Source organism: Panthera onca, chromosome A2 (assembly GCF_046562875.1).
Source record: "Panthera onca isolate mPanOnc1 chromosome A2, mPanOnc1 haplotype 2, whole genome shotgun sequence".
NCBI lineage: Eukaryota > Metazoa > Chordata > Mammalia > Carnivora > Felidae > Panthera > Panthera onca.
The window spans coordinates 99,649,204-99,663,545 of NC_138340.1; the positions used below are offsets into that span (position 1 = coordinate 99,649,204).

The 14,342-nt window shown below is 36.2% G+C and overlaps 1 long non-coding RNA gene and 1 pseudogene across 2 annotated transcripts in view; both read left to right on the plus strand.

The window, feature by feature from the left end:
- Nucleotides 1–12,467, plus strand: part of LOC132679199 (uncharacterized) — a 12,718-nt gene extending 251 nt beyond the window's left edge. Inside the window, exons 2-3 of one of the 2 annotated variants that reach the window (XR_013553715.2) lie at nucleotides 4,218–4,371; nucleotides 8,678–12,467. This is a non-coding gene — a long non-coding RNA (uncharacterized LOC132679199). The remainder of the gene's footprint in view (nucleotides 1–4,217; nucleotides 4,372–8,677) is intronic. The other variant, XR_013553718.2, reaches the window with a different exon arrangement.
- Nucleotides 12,468–12,560: 93 nt separating this feature from the next.
- Nucleotides 12,561–13,606, plus strand: LOC144615277 (small ribosomal subunit protein uS5 pseudogene; annotated as a pseudogene).
- Nucleotides 13,607–14,342: the final 736 nt, after the last annotated feature.

A 14,342-nucleotide genomic window follows, 5' to 3' on the forward strand; every position in this document is an offset into this window, starting at 1 on the left:
TGGCCGCTAAAATTCCTGAAGGGCTAAAGGTCAGGCCCTTAATATGGATTAGCTCCATCCTTAAACCAATTCCCTAAGAGGTTTGATATTAAATATTTCCAGTCACAGAAAATTCAGGTTCAGAAAGAAATAGGCAAAATCAGTAAGGCAGTGCTAGACAATCCAAATACAGGTTTGTTTACCTGACTTTAATCTCCACAAACTTTTACATTATTCAGTGCCTCCATTTTATAATTACGCAGTGAATACTGTGTTAAACAGTGTGTTTCTGTGTGTGTAATAACTAGTTTACAGGTTATTATAACATAATACTATGTAAAATTCGATACATGTAACATTTTATGGTGTTCAAAATGTATCATTTTGAATTTTTCAAATATTAAAAACTTTTTAATGTAGCTGTGAACTATATAGATCTGTTACATGGGTATGTAATATTCTAGATGGACATTATGTAATATAACATGTAATTGAGTGTTATAAATTTTGATGCAATGTTTGTATATTTAAATCCTATTCCTTCATTCAACAACAATAGTTTATGTCATGCACCAGGCATTATACTGGAAATCAAAGGTGTATAGACAAAGTCCTTACCCTCCAGGAGTTCAGAGACATGTAAACAGATAAATCACAGTGGAACATAGCAATACGTTTGAATGTCTACCTTAAAAGGAAATTATCTGAGAACTGAACAGAGTGTATGGGTGTACAGATCAACTAAATATAACACAAATTTGGACTAGAATTTGGGATCCTACAATTAGATATAAATTAAAGGAAAAATAAGATGAGTATTATAATACTATTTTGATTTCTATTCATTACTAAAAACATTAGCAGTCCTCAAGTTCAAAGTGTATGTAATTTGACATATTATATAAATAGATGCCATAAGAAGAGAAAGAAGAGAAAAGATGAGGAAAATCTAAAATTGGAAGTAAATTGGAAGTAAACTAAAACTGTAAGTAAATGTAGACAGTGGAAATGTAGAAAGAATGTAGTATATTTCTTCATACTAAAATCCATACTGGGACGCCTGGGTGGCTCAGCCGGTTAAGCATTCAATTCTTGATACTGGCTCAGGTCATGATCTCACAGTTCATGGGTTTGAGCCCTGGGTCAGGCTCTGCTGACAGCATGCAGCCTGCTTGGGATTCTCTCTCTCTCTCTCTCTCTCTCTCTGCCCCCCCCCCCCCGCTCTCTCTCTCTCTGCCTCCATCTCTCTCTCTCTCTCAAAAATAAATAAATGAAATAAAATAAAATCCATGCATATGGCAGCATTTGCTAACCTTGATGAGCTATCTTAGAATTTCACACTCTCATGACTTCTATCATATATATTACATATGCCACTGGGAACAACATACCAAGGTAAAGCTTTGGGCAGGCAGTTTGATTTAGGCAGCAAGGAATAAAAAATCACAGGTCTGAGATTGCCATTTTTGTGCAGAGATAAAAGATTTGCCTTAGGACATATTCATAGAGACAGAAAGATTAACAGCTACCTGGAGATGGGGAAGGGCGGAATTTGGGACAAACTGCTAATAGATATAGGGTTTGTGGGGTAATAAAATATTCTGAAACTAGATAGTGATGATGGTTGCAAAACATAGTGAATGTACTAAAAACTACTGAGTGTACACTTCAAAATGATAAAGTTTATGGTATGTGAAGTATATCTGAATTTTTGTAAATGTTATTAAAAATTTGGCCAAGAAGTCAGGGGTCCCAAATTCTAACTCCTATGTGTATTATTTAATTTATTTGATATATAATTGATGTTTGTATGAATTCTTAGAAAAAGAAAAAATCAATAGCAATATAGTGATTTCCCCCCTAAAGCTGAATATATTTAATGTAAAGGAATAATTTACAAATAACAATTTTATGTTAAATTTTCAATTTTTGAGGGGCTCCTGGGTGGCTCAGTCGGTTAGGCGTCCGACTTCGGCTCAGGTCATGATCTCGCGGTCCGTGAGTTCGAGCCCCGCGTCAGGCTCTGTGCTGACAGCTCAGAGCCTGGAGCCTGTTTCAGATTCTGTGTCTCCCTCTCTCTGTGACCCTCCCCCATTCATGCTGTCTCTCCCTGTCTCAAAAATAAATAAACGTTAAAAAAAATTAAAAAAAATTTTTTTCAATTTTTGATCTGTTAAGTCCAGAATGTTGGAACCACTGAGAAAACTTATTTTAATCATGTGGCACATTCCACAATGAGCAACTTCTCACTTAAATGGTCATGGCACATGGAAAAACTCTGGAAAATGATAGCTATTAAAGTGTAAGAGACATTATTGCTTTGCTAACTTAAGTGCATAAGAATACATATTTGATGAACCAGCATATAAATCTAGGCTCATTTCCTACTAAATAGGGGGTTTAGGCAAATTGCTTAATTTCTCCAAAATATATTTTAGTGATTTGAAGAGATAACAAAGATTAAATGACTGTATCTATCTCTATATAGATATACATGTACATTATAGATATATATAATGGGCATAGCACAATACCTGGCATGTGATAATTGATAAATACATGTTAGCTCTTATTAAATAAGGGACTTAAATTTTAAATATCTCAGACCCTCTATACCAACCGTAAAAGTCTATAAATGTGGGTTCTGTTTCCTTCCCTTCCTTCCAAGGAAGAAGTCAGTTCCTCCACAAGTTAACAATAGCTAACATGTATTTAGTGTTTACTTTGTATCGGTCACCGTGCCAAGCCTTTTCTGTGTATTGAGTACGAATGAAATACATTTAATACTTGAGGGAACTGAGGCACAGAGAAGTTGTAATATGGCCAAAGTCACAGTGCTAAGAAGTGACGGAGCTATTGTATTCTAAGGGCTTTTTATTTTATTTTTGAATATAATTTACTGTCAAATTGGCTAACATATAGTGTGTAAAGTATGCTCTTGGTTTTTGGGGTAGATTCCTATAGTTCATCGCTTACATGCAACACCCAGTGCTCATCCCACCAAGTGCCTTCCTCAAGGCCCATCACCCATTTTCCCCTCTCTCCTACCTCCCCCCATTAATCCTTAGTTTGTTCTCTGTGTTTAAGAGTCTCTCATGGTTTGCCTCCCTCCCTCCTTGCTTGTAACTTTTTTTTTTCTCCTTCCCTTCCCCCATGGTCTTCTGTTAAGTTTCTCAAGATCCACATAGAGTGAAAACATATGATAGCTGTCCTTCTCTGACTTATTTCACCCAGCGTAATACCTTCCAGTTCCATCCACATTGCTGCAAATGCATGATTTCATTCTTATTGCCAAGTAGTATTCCATTGTGTATATATATATATATATATATATATATATATATATATATATATACCATGTCTTCTTTATCCATTCATCAGTTGGTGGACATTTAGGCTTTTTCCATAATTTGGCTATTGTTGAAAGTGCTGCTGTAAACATTGGGGTACACGTGCCCCTATGAATCAACACTCCTGTATCCTTTGGATAAATTCCTAGTAGTGCTATTGCTGGGTCATAGGGTAGGTCTATTTTTAATTTTTTGAGGAACCTCCACACGTTTTCCAGAGCGGCTGCACCAGTTTGCATTCCCACCAACAGTTTGCATTTGTTTCTCCACATCCTCGCCAGCATCAGTTGTTCCCTGAGTTGTTAATTTTAGCCACCCTCACTGGTGTAAGGTGGTAGCTCAGTGTGGTTTTGATTTGTATTTCCTAAGGGCTTTTAAAAGGATAAGAAAAAAAGCATCTCAGTGTGTAGAGAGGCAGACAGTTGACACAGGAACCCCTGGAACCATTTCTACACTGCTGAACATACACATATATAGGAAAATAACAAAGATGTAAATGTAGACAGAAGTGCAGAAGGCAAAGAGGTAGAATGAAGAAATAAAATAAAATCTTAATGTTGACTTAGCTGTATATGGCTAGGAAACCCGCCACAATGTTAGAGAGAAGCATTGTTTATAGTCAAAACTATGCCTTTACATATCATATCTGTAATTGGTTGATTATATTTAACTTCAGAAGAAATCAAGCTAGCAGCAGATTTTTTAGTAGATGATTCCATTTGTCTCTGGCAAATCCTCCCCCCCCCCCCAAAGTTCCGTTTGGGATCTACATAGTTTTAGTTATACCACAAATACCTGAATCCTTAAGTTTGCTATAGAGTGACCATTTAGTTAATGAGGCAGAATGGATTCTGCAAGATTGACCTTTCTGTATCTGTCTCTATCCAGGAAGAAATGGTGAGTGCTAAGTGAGTGATAGCTGGAGGAAGGAATGATTTCAAATGCACCTTCATTTTTTCTTCAGGGGGTCACAGCTAATTAGCCAGCCATGAAGACCGAAGAGGCACGTCTACATATCAAGTTTGTAAGACATCCTTTCAGGGTATGTAAAAAGCTTTGGTTCTAGAGTCACTCTACCCGACTCACACTCTGCTACTTACCAGCTGAGGGGCCCTAGAAAATTACTTTCCCTCTTGGACCTCAATTTTTTAGATTTGAAATGGGAGGAATAATTACTTTCCCTGTGAGGTTGTTACAAGGATTAAATGAACTATTTCATGTAAAACACTCAGAAGGCATGTGGTAAATAGGCAGTAAACAGTAATAGTTTGAAGTAGAAAAGAGAATGATAATGCTGATTTCTGCCCTCTAGCAATGCATAAAACTCCTCAAGAGTTTATTTCCAACAGCATCCATGCTTGTCATCAAGAAGTACTGAACTTTTCCTATGTCTTATCTATCTTTTTATCTGCCCTTTCTAACATCCAGAACACAATTATTTGTTTCAGCTTTTCTCTCAGTCTCCGAGGGACAGGTCCTAGATGAAATTAAATCTGTAAGCACACTTTTAGGACCCTTCTCTACACACCAGGTCACAACATTTAGACAACTATCAACACCATCAACAGAGTTTACATAAATTGTGGTAAATGTAGGTGTAACTCTGTTAGGAGAAAATTTGAAAGGGTAGGGTAAACTAAACCATATGTAATTTTCAGCAATGGAAATAAAGCAGGGGAAATGTAGAAAGGATGAGATTTAGAAAGTGTTTGGGATATAGTTTATAGAACATCTCTTATTTCATATAAATCTATAGCTCCATGTTCACATTTTCATTCTTTCTGGACTTTTAAATTTTATTCACTTTCCCCTGAAACAGATCTTTAAGGTCTTTAAGAAAAGTGAACTATAATTATGAAGTCAGACTCTGAACATGTGCAGCTAGCTCTAAACCCTGCTGTGATCTATTTTTTTTTTTAATTGTGGTAAGAGCACTTAATATATCTACCTTTTTACATTTTTATTATTTATTTTTGAGAGAGAGACAGAGTCAGAGAGTGAGTGGGGAGGGGCAGGGAGAGAGTGAGAGACAGAATCCAAAGCAGGTTCCAGGCTTTGAGCTGTCAGCACAGAGCCTGACATAGGGTTTGAACCCACAAACCGTGAGATCCTGACCTGAGCCAAAGTCAAATGCTTAACAGAGCCACCCAGGTACCCCTACCCTCTTACATTTTGAACACATAATACATTACTGTTAACTATAGGCATGATGCTATACAGAGGATCTCTAGAACTTACTCATTTTGTATAACTGAACTTTATAGCCATTTAACAGCAATTCCCCCATTGCCCTCTCCTCCCAGCCCCTGGAAATCACCTTTCTATTTTCTGTTTTTACGAGTTTGACTATTTTATATACCTCATGTAAGTGGAATCATGTAAGGGCAATATTTGTCCTTCTGTGAGTGTCTTATTTTATTATTATAATGTCCTCCAGGTTCATCCATGTTGTTTAATATGTCAGAATTTCTTTCTTTTTTTAAGGCTGAGTAATATTCTATCCATTTATCTGTCAATGGGAATTTAGGTTGTTTCTGTATCTTGGCTATTGTGAATAATGCTGCAGAGTAAACATGGGAATCCAGATATCATTTTGAGATCCTGATTTCAGTTCTTTTGAATAAATTCCCAGAATTGGGATTGCTGGTTCATATAGTAGTTCTACTCGTAATTTTTGGGAAATCTTCATACTGTGTCCTATAGTGGCTACACCATTTTACGTTCCCAAAAACAGTATGTAAGGGTTACGGTTCTCCATATCCTTGCCAATATATGTTGTTGTTATTATTTTTATTATTACTATTATTATAGCCATCCTGACAAATGTGAGGCGATATCTCATTGCAGGTTTTTTTGTTTGTTTGTTTTGTTTTGTTTTGTTTTTTGCATTTCCTTGATGATTCAGGATGTTGAGTATCTTTTCAGATACCTATTAGTTATTTGTATGTTTTCTTTGGAGAAATGTCTATTGAAATTCTTTGCCCATTTTTTAATTGGGTTGTTTGTTTGTTTGCTATTGAATTGTAGGAGTTCCATATGTATTTTGGAGATTAACCCTTTATTACCTTTATTAGTTACATTATAGTTTGCACATATTTTCTCCCATTCTGTAAGTTGCCTTTTCACTTGATTGTTTATTTCCCTGTGCAGAATTTTTTAGTTTAATTTAGTCCCACTAGTTTATTTTTGCTTTTGTTGCTTGTGCTTTTGGTATCATGTCCAAGAAATTAGTGCCTAGACTAATGTCTTGAAGCTCTTCCCTATGTTTTCTCCTAGGAGTTTTACAACTTCAGGTCTTACATTTCAATATTCCATTTACTTTGAGTTGATTTTTGCACATGATATATGTTTAATGGTTTGATTTGTGGGGAGTGGGTAAAAACAAAATGAAATATAAGAACATTTCCTTTTAAAAAGATAAAATTTGAAAATATGTCATTTGTGAAATAAAGGGATATTTTTTCATTCTCTTTTCTCAAAATTACTTAACGTTGTTTATGGATTTTATTCTAAACCTACATGATGGACAGATGCCACATGCAGACACAGTCCCTCCCCTCTCAGAGTTTATATCCTAGTAGCTTCCATCAGTCCAACTGGAATAAAGCAAAAATTTGTTTGGAGCAAATATTTGAGACTAGCTGTGTTTCTAAACTTTAATGTGCATTCAGACCACTGGTGACCTCATTAAAATGCAGCTTTTGAATCAGTCTACCTAGGGCCTGAAATTCTACATCTTTAAAACAATTTTTTTAAGTTTTATTTATGTATTTATTTTGAGAGGGAGAGAGAGAGAGAGAGAGAGAGAGAGAGAGCGAGCGCATGAGCAGAGAGAGGGAGAGAGAGAATCCCAAGCAGGCTCCACACTGTCAGGGCAGAGCCTGAGGCAGGGCTCAAACTCATAAACTGTGAGATCATGACCTGAGCCGAAATCAAGAGTTGGATGCTTAACTGACTGAGCCACCCAGGTGCCCCTGAAATTCTACATTTTTAACAAGCTTTCAGATTGCTGTTCTGGACACTAAGTTTTAAGAAGCAAGGGTTAGATGAAATGGAAGAGAAAATATCCGAGTTTCTGAACATTGATCCAGCTAACAACATTGCATGACTAGTCTATAACTTGTGGCTCCTTTAACAGTGTAGGGGAGAAAAGACTTTCACTCTTCTACTAGGTTCAATAGCTGAGTCTATAAAATGAATTGACAACAGGTAGATTAACAGGAGAAAAGGTAATTTATTAATTTTTAATATTATGTTTATTAGGACATCACAGAGGGAAAAAAAGTGAATACTCAAAGAAGTGGTGAGATTTGAGAACTTATATGCCATCTTTAACAGAGGAAGGAGAGGATATAGGCAACTTAGGGGACAGTAAATTATTTTTAGGGAAAATGAATGGGCCGTTAGAAGAATAGATGGGAGATATAATAGTTTGTGACAAAGTTTGTCTGGCTGTGGTGTTGACTTCTGGTCTCCTCCCAATGGTAGGAGTCAATCCCAGGGAGGGAATTTATGACAATTGAATTACTTTTGAAGGCTCTTTTTTTATGAAGCTGAGGGAAGTTCAGAGAAAGCCTCTCCCTGCATTTGTTGTTTTCCAAGTGCCTTCACCTCAAAATAATCACTATACCAAAGTGGCATGTTTTGGGGTAGCATATCCAGAACTCCTTCAACAGCCATACTAAATTAAAATGCTTACTTCTTACTAATGGAACTTTACCTCTGAAATTTTCTTGCTCCTTAAACATTAGGAAGCTTATCTCCTAGAGGGATATATATCTGTGAGCAACTCACACATCTTTATTAATATTATTATCTATACTCAATGATTGGTTCTGGACTTTGGAAAGAATTACAATCCCAATAAAAGAAGATTTCTTGGTTCTTTTAACATGACAAAATGCTTGGATAAATAAAAATGTGAAAACTTATAATTGCAAAATAACTCTAAAATATCTAGATCTCATTGTAGGGCAATTAATAATGAATAAAGAAGTGGTTATATAAAATCCAAATACTAATAATGGTAAGTACTTAATCTACCCAAAGGAAAAGCCCAGCCAAAATACTCATCTTGCACCAAAATACATGTTCAAAAATCGATATTTGCATGCCGAAGTCTTGTTTGAAAAGGCGATTATGGTCTCACAAGTAAATCATAAGAATTTTAAAAATTTTGTAAATGCTGTATTTATATGACAGACAAGAACCACTCTGAAGGAATCATTATGGTTTGGGAAATGATATGCAATTTCAAAATCATCTAAATCATTTCAATTGCCTGTATTTACATTTATATAATGGGTATTTATAATGGTGATTATTTTAGAACTTACCTTGTTTTCCAGGATCTCACATTGGTTTCTATGGGAACAAGAATGGCTCTAAAGAGGAGCATTTTAAGAACTCTTTTCACATTCAGTGACTGCTAACTGAACTGCAAATTCTGTTTGTTAACGGTTTTTAACTCTTAAATTTTAACACAGAAATAAAAGTTGGGCATTCTAGCTTCATAAATCATTTTAAATAATAAAAACTATTTTTATGAAACATCTGGAACATTGAAACATTAGAAAATAAAATAACTAGCTTTAGGAGCTAATAATTTGTTCACTTTATTAAATTCATTAGTGATTAATCCATATTGGCCTTGTGCTTTCTCTTATGTAAAGAAAACATATCTGATATATTGTTTCAATACATTTTCTCTGCTGTTGATGTGTGTATATATGCTTTCTTACTTTTGTAAAAATTCCTTTAAAAAGCAGTATAAAATGTTATGCATTTAAAGTTTTCCTCTGCCAATGCCTCACCCATCCTGTGCTATTATTTACCCTAGTACCATGTTATACCTTTACCATGTTCTCACACCAGCTGGAACTTATTTTTAGTATTTTTTGAAACAAGCTCATAAGTCTTCAAGTTTCATTTTTTCTTTTTCTTGGAATAGATTTTTAGATCATAAAAAGCCCAATGTGTAACTTATGTTACATTTGTGCAGTTTACTATATTTAATATTTCCTTACATTTCATGTTTTCCCATAAACTTTATTTTTTTAATTCCCTGGAGAAATGATATTTCAGTATATTTTTATTTAATTCCCTCTCAAAGTAATTAAAACCCACTAAAAATAAGAGAAGCCTATTTCAGAAAAGAGTGCTAAAACTAAATTTTTGTTATGCCCAAACTATAAAAGATGCCGGTTGAAAGCACATGGCATCTTATAACCAGCTTATGTAATAGCTACTCCAGTTATTGGTGACATATAATCTGCGTCTTAAATCCAAAAAGTGCAGGTTGATGGCAGAGTGCCAGACAAAGTGGAATAAGCGATATTGTTTTTTACCTTCTTGGACTGGTGGTTTTCTGCTGTCAACAGTGTTGCCCTGGCCGTGGTCAGGATTGCTAGAGACTAGTGACAGTTTGAGCAGTGAAGCAACTGGCATTGTGTGACCAAGAGACTATCCTATAAGATGCTGACTTGGTGTAAACTCCAAGAGATGTATTTTTCTTTCATAAATACAGTTTTCACTCAGATTTGATTTTATGAAATAAATTAGGGATTATTACACTTCAAAAAAAGTGAAGATAAATAAATGGGAAACATGTAACCAAATATTTTGGGGAAATGATTAATTGGCTCTTTTTTCTAAAAGTTGATTTTCAAGTGAAGCAGAAAACAAGCTGAAAGGTAAAAGCAAGTACTATGTTAATCTTCATAAGAGAAATATTTATAAAGTATTCTTATCTGAAAGTGAGGACAATGATGGTTAGGGCTACTAAAAGTAGGGTCCATGAACCATTGCCCATTTGGGAAAAGATAAATATAAAAACTGACTCTTCCTATTTCATTGAACCCTGTGATTTTGTATTTTGAAAAAATCAGTCCATGGCATTTGAAAATTTTTGAAAGCTGCCCTTTACTACAATTAGTTTGAGCTGCATTGATCTAGCATAAATTACTATAAACCAGAAAAAAAAGAGTGCCATTTGAACTTCATAGTATTGACAATAATTTATTCCATGTGATTCTGAAAGCTAGGAAGTGAAAGGTTTTTATCTCTGAAAGATCTCTCTTTAGCCCTAATATAACATCTTTATTTTCATAAGATTACAGCAAAGCAGGCTGAAGCCAATATTCTCTCCTTTTGCAGATGGAAAAACAAAAGTACAAAGGGCTTAAGTGAGATGTCTGATATTACACAATTATCATCAAAATTTTAAAGTCAAGGGAAGAGCATTGCATAGAACTTGTTTAATAGTCTGATGAATAAAATAAAAACACCCTAGGTTGATTATGGCAGCAAATTGGATATATTTGCAATTCCATATGGTAGATGGCAGTGCTTTGTCTTAAGGTTTCAGAAGGAAAAGCATTATGTTACAGTCATTCAATGGATGACTAGTAAAACTACACATACTAAATAAAAAGGTAAGGAGTTTGAAAGAATTCACTAAGCAAAACCAAAATTGAAGAGAATGAAGGTAGGAATGCATGCATAGTTGGCTAAAGAACTGATATAGCAGAAATATAAGTCCACACTTCTTTGAAAGATATAAAATCCCACAAGAGAAAAGGCTTGACATCTTGGACACATAGAAATAAAATGAAAATAGAAAGGGAGAGTTTAGACATACACTAGGAATTTTTGTTAGTTGTTGAGAGTATTAGGTTAGTTGAGTGGGTGCCCAAAGGAATCTCTGAGGACATTTAAAACCTCATTGAACAAAGCCGTGGACATTGTATTGTGCAGAGCAAGACTTCAATGGCAAGGGGGATGGACTGGATCAACCATGAGGTCTTTTTCAGCTCTAATTTCTAGTATCCCATAGCTCTGTGAAGAATAGTTGCTAAATTGCTTGATCAACCCAGACAAACAAAACTCAACACAAGAATAAAACTCCAGACAAAACAATAAAGTTAGCCAAAATTGAAACACGCCCCTCCAAAAAGAAAAACAAAAACCCTAAATCTTGCATCATACACCAAAGACGACAAATTCAGACTCCTGGCAACCTGCCCAGAGAAATGAATTCCAGAGACAGGACCCTTCAGGGAGCAAGCCCAACTAGAAGGCTGGGAGAGTTCAGCTTCACAGTTAGGCTTGCAAAACCTTCCAGCTGATCTTAATACTAGAGCAGGCTTAAAAAGTGAAAAGGAAAAGAAATTAAAGAATCTGGTCTATGAGTGAACTATTCATTCAACAAAGATTTGTGGAGTGCCTGCTGTAAGCCAATCACTACTCTAGGGTAGGGTACATCAGTGAACAAAACAGACAAGATCTCTGTTCTTGTGAAACTTACATTCTAGCACAATGAACAATAAACAACACAGGATGGTGTATCATAAGAAGTAATGAATGCTAAGTGGGGTAAAAAGATGAGGGACAGGGGGTGGAATCCCAGCAGGTGACTGTATTTAATAATGCAACTGGGGTAGAACTCATGGAGGAGAGACATCTGAGCAAAACTGGAAGTGAAAGGAGGTAGCCAGGTGAATTTTGGGGGAAGAACATTAAGTATAGGAGGAAAGTCAGAGCAAACCTGGTGTGTCTGCGGAACGGGAAGGAGGCTAGTGTGGCTGGAGGGGAGTGAGCATAAAGAAAACCATAGAGTGAGTCAAGGAAGCCTAGGTTGTTAACACGACCTTGTCTTTTACTCCATCTGAGTTAACTACCCACAATATCTTGCTTCTAGGATTCTAGGAACTCAGTAAGAAACTAATTCATTCCAGGTATCAAATTTCCTAGGAAACCATTCCACCCATATGTCAATAGTGTTTCTGCAGGTTACTTAAGTGTGTAAGTTTTACTAATGTCAGCATTATCCAGGGATGTGGGCCCTTAATGTAAAAGTATGTCCTATAATTACTGCTACTGAGAATGAGGAAGACTCATCAATATTGAAACTCTGGATATTTGCTTCCATTTATTCTTAGACCAGAAATAAAAAAATCCAAACAAAATTGCATTTGTGATCTTTGTACGATATTTACACATATATGAACTATGTCTTCTGTCACAGAAAATAAACCCTTAATATTGGCAATTCTGTTACAGGCTCATGTTCTTGAAATCTAATCTTTACTAGGGACTTGATAAATATTTAAACATAAGGAAAAGCATAAATCAATTTAGAAGACAAAAAGTGGATTTTGCTTTTGAGAAGTAAAGACAATATGAAAGGAATTATTAGATGTTTTCAGATATTTGAAAAAAAAATTGTAATAAAATTAAAAGTTAAGTTAGAAAATCACTTTCAATGTTCATTCATTAATTGAAAAAAAGTGTGATGAGTGCCTGCAATGTGCCTAGCAAGTTTTCTAGATTCTATGGATACAAGAATGAACAAGAACAAACAATACACAAAGGTCTGCAGTCTACTATGTTATTCCAGTAAGATTCTCCTCAAGGAGGACAAGGAATGGGTCCCCATTACCAAGCTGGGCTACCTGGTCAAGGACATGAAGATCAATTCCCTGGAGGAAATCTCTGTCTTCTCCCTGCCCATCAATCATTGACTTTTTCCTGGGGGCATCCCTCAAGGATGAGGTATTGAAGATTATACCTGTGCAAAAGCAGACCCATGCTGGCCAGCTGATCAGGTTCAGGGCATTTGTTGCTATCAGAGATTACAATGGACATATCGGTCTGGGTGTTAACTGCTCTGAGGAGGTAGCCACTGCCATCTGTGGGGCCATCATCGTGGCCAAGCTTTCCATTGTCCTTGTGCAAGGAGGCTACTCAGGGAACAAGATCAGCAAGCCCCACACTGTCCCATGACCACTGTGGGTCTGTGCTGGTGTGCCTCATCCTTGCCCCTCGAGGCACTGGCATTGTCTCAGCCCCTGTGCCCAAGAAGCTACTGATGATGGCCGGTATGGACTGCTATACCTCAGCGAGGGGCTGCACTGCCACCCTGGGCAACCTTGCCAAGGCCACTTTTGATGCCATTTCCAAGACCTACCCCTGACCTCTGGAAAGAGACTGTGTTCACCAAGTCTCCTTATCAGGAATTTACTGACCATCTTGTAAAGATCCACACCAGAGTCTCCATGCAGAGGACCCAGGCTTCAGCTGTAAGAAAAATAAAGTGAATTAAAGCTTAAAAAAAAAATCTTCTCAGGCAGTTCACCAGATAATTCCTGTGTAATAATATGCAATTGAGGACATGGATTCAAAGCTCATCTGCAACCCAACATCACCTTTTAAGATGGAATATGTTAGTAAAGGATGCTCTATGCTTGTCCCCACCTCATCATTCCACTCTTTGAATATCCTCAAAGACTACTTGCTGAATTTTTTTTAGCATAGCATTTGAGTAAGAGCTGTGTTGTCCAGTATACCAGCCACCAGCCACGGGTAACTACTGAGCAATTGAAATGTGGCTAGTTCAGATTGAGACGTGCTCTAAGTATAAAACACACTGGATTTTGATGGCTGTTTGAAAAAGAAAGTGTAAGCTATCCAAAAACTTTGTGTTGATTACATATTGAAATGCTAATATTTTTAACATATTGAGTTAAATAACATATGTTATTAATTTATCATTTCTTTTTACTTTTTTTTATGTGGCTACTAGAAAACTTATATCTGTGACTCAGTTTCCCCAAGTGAGGGGATCTACATTTGTTTCCTATATCAGCTCAGTACTGTTACATAACAGAAGCTGATTCTTATTGAGTACTCAGCTCACTGAGTGGCAAACTCTCTTCCAAGCAAGTTACTTGTGTTTAAACATTTATCCTCATAATAACCCTGTGAAGAACAATTTCTCTGGATGAATAATTTGAGGCACTGAAAGGTCAAGAAACTTGCCAAAGGCTATACATCTAGTGACCAGGAGGGCAATAAGGCTTTAAAGCTATAACTAACCCAGTGACTCTCAATCCTGAGTGTCATCAGAATTACCTGCAGAGCTTGTTAAAACGCAGATTGCTGAGCTCCTCCTCCGAAAGTTCTGACTCCTTTGACCTGGGGAGTAACCTGAGAATGTGCATTGCTAACAAGCTT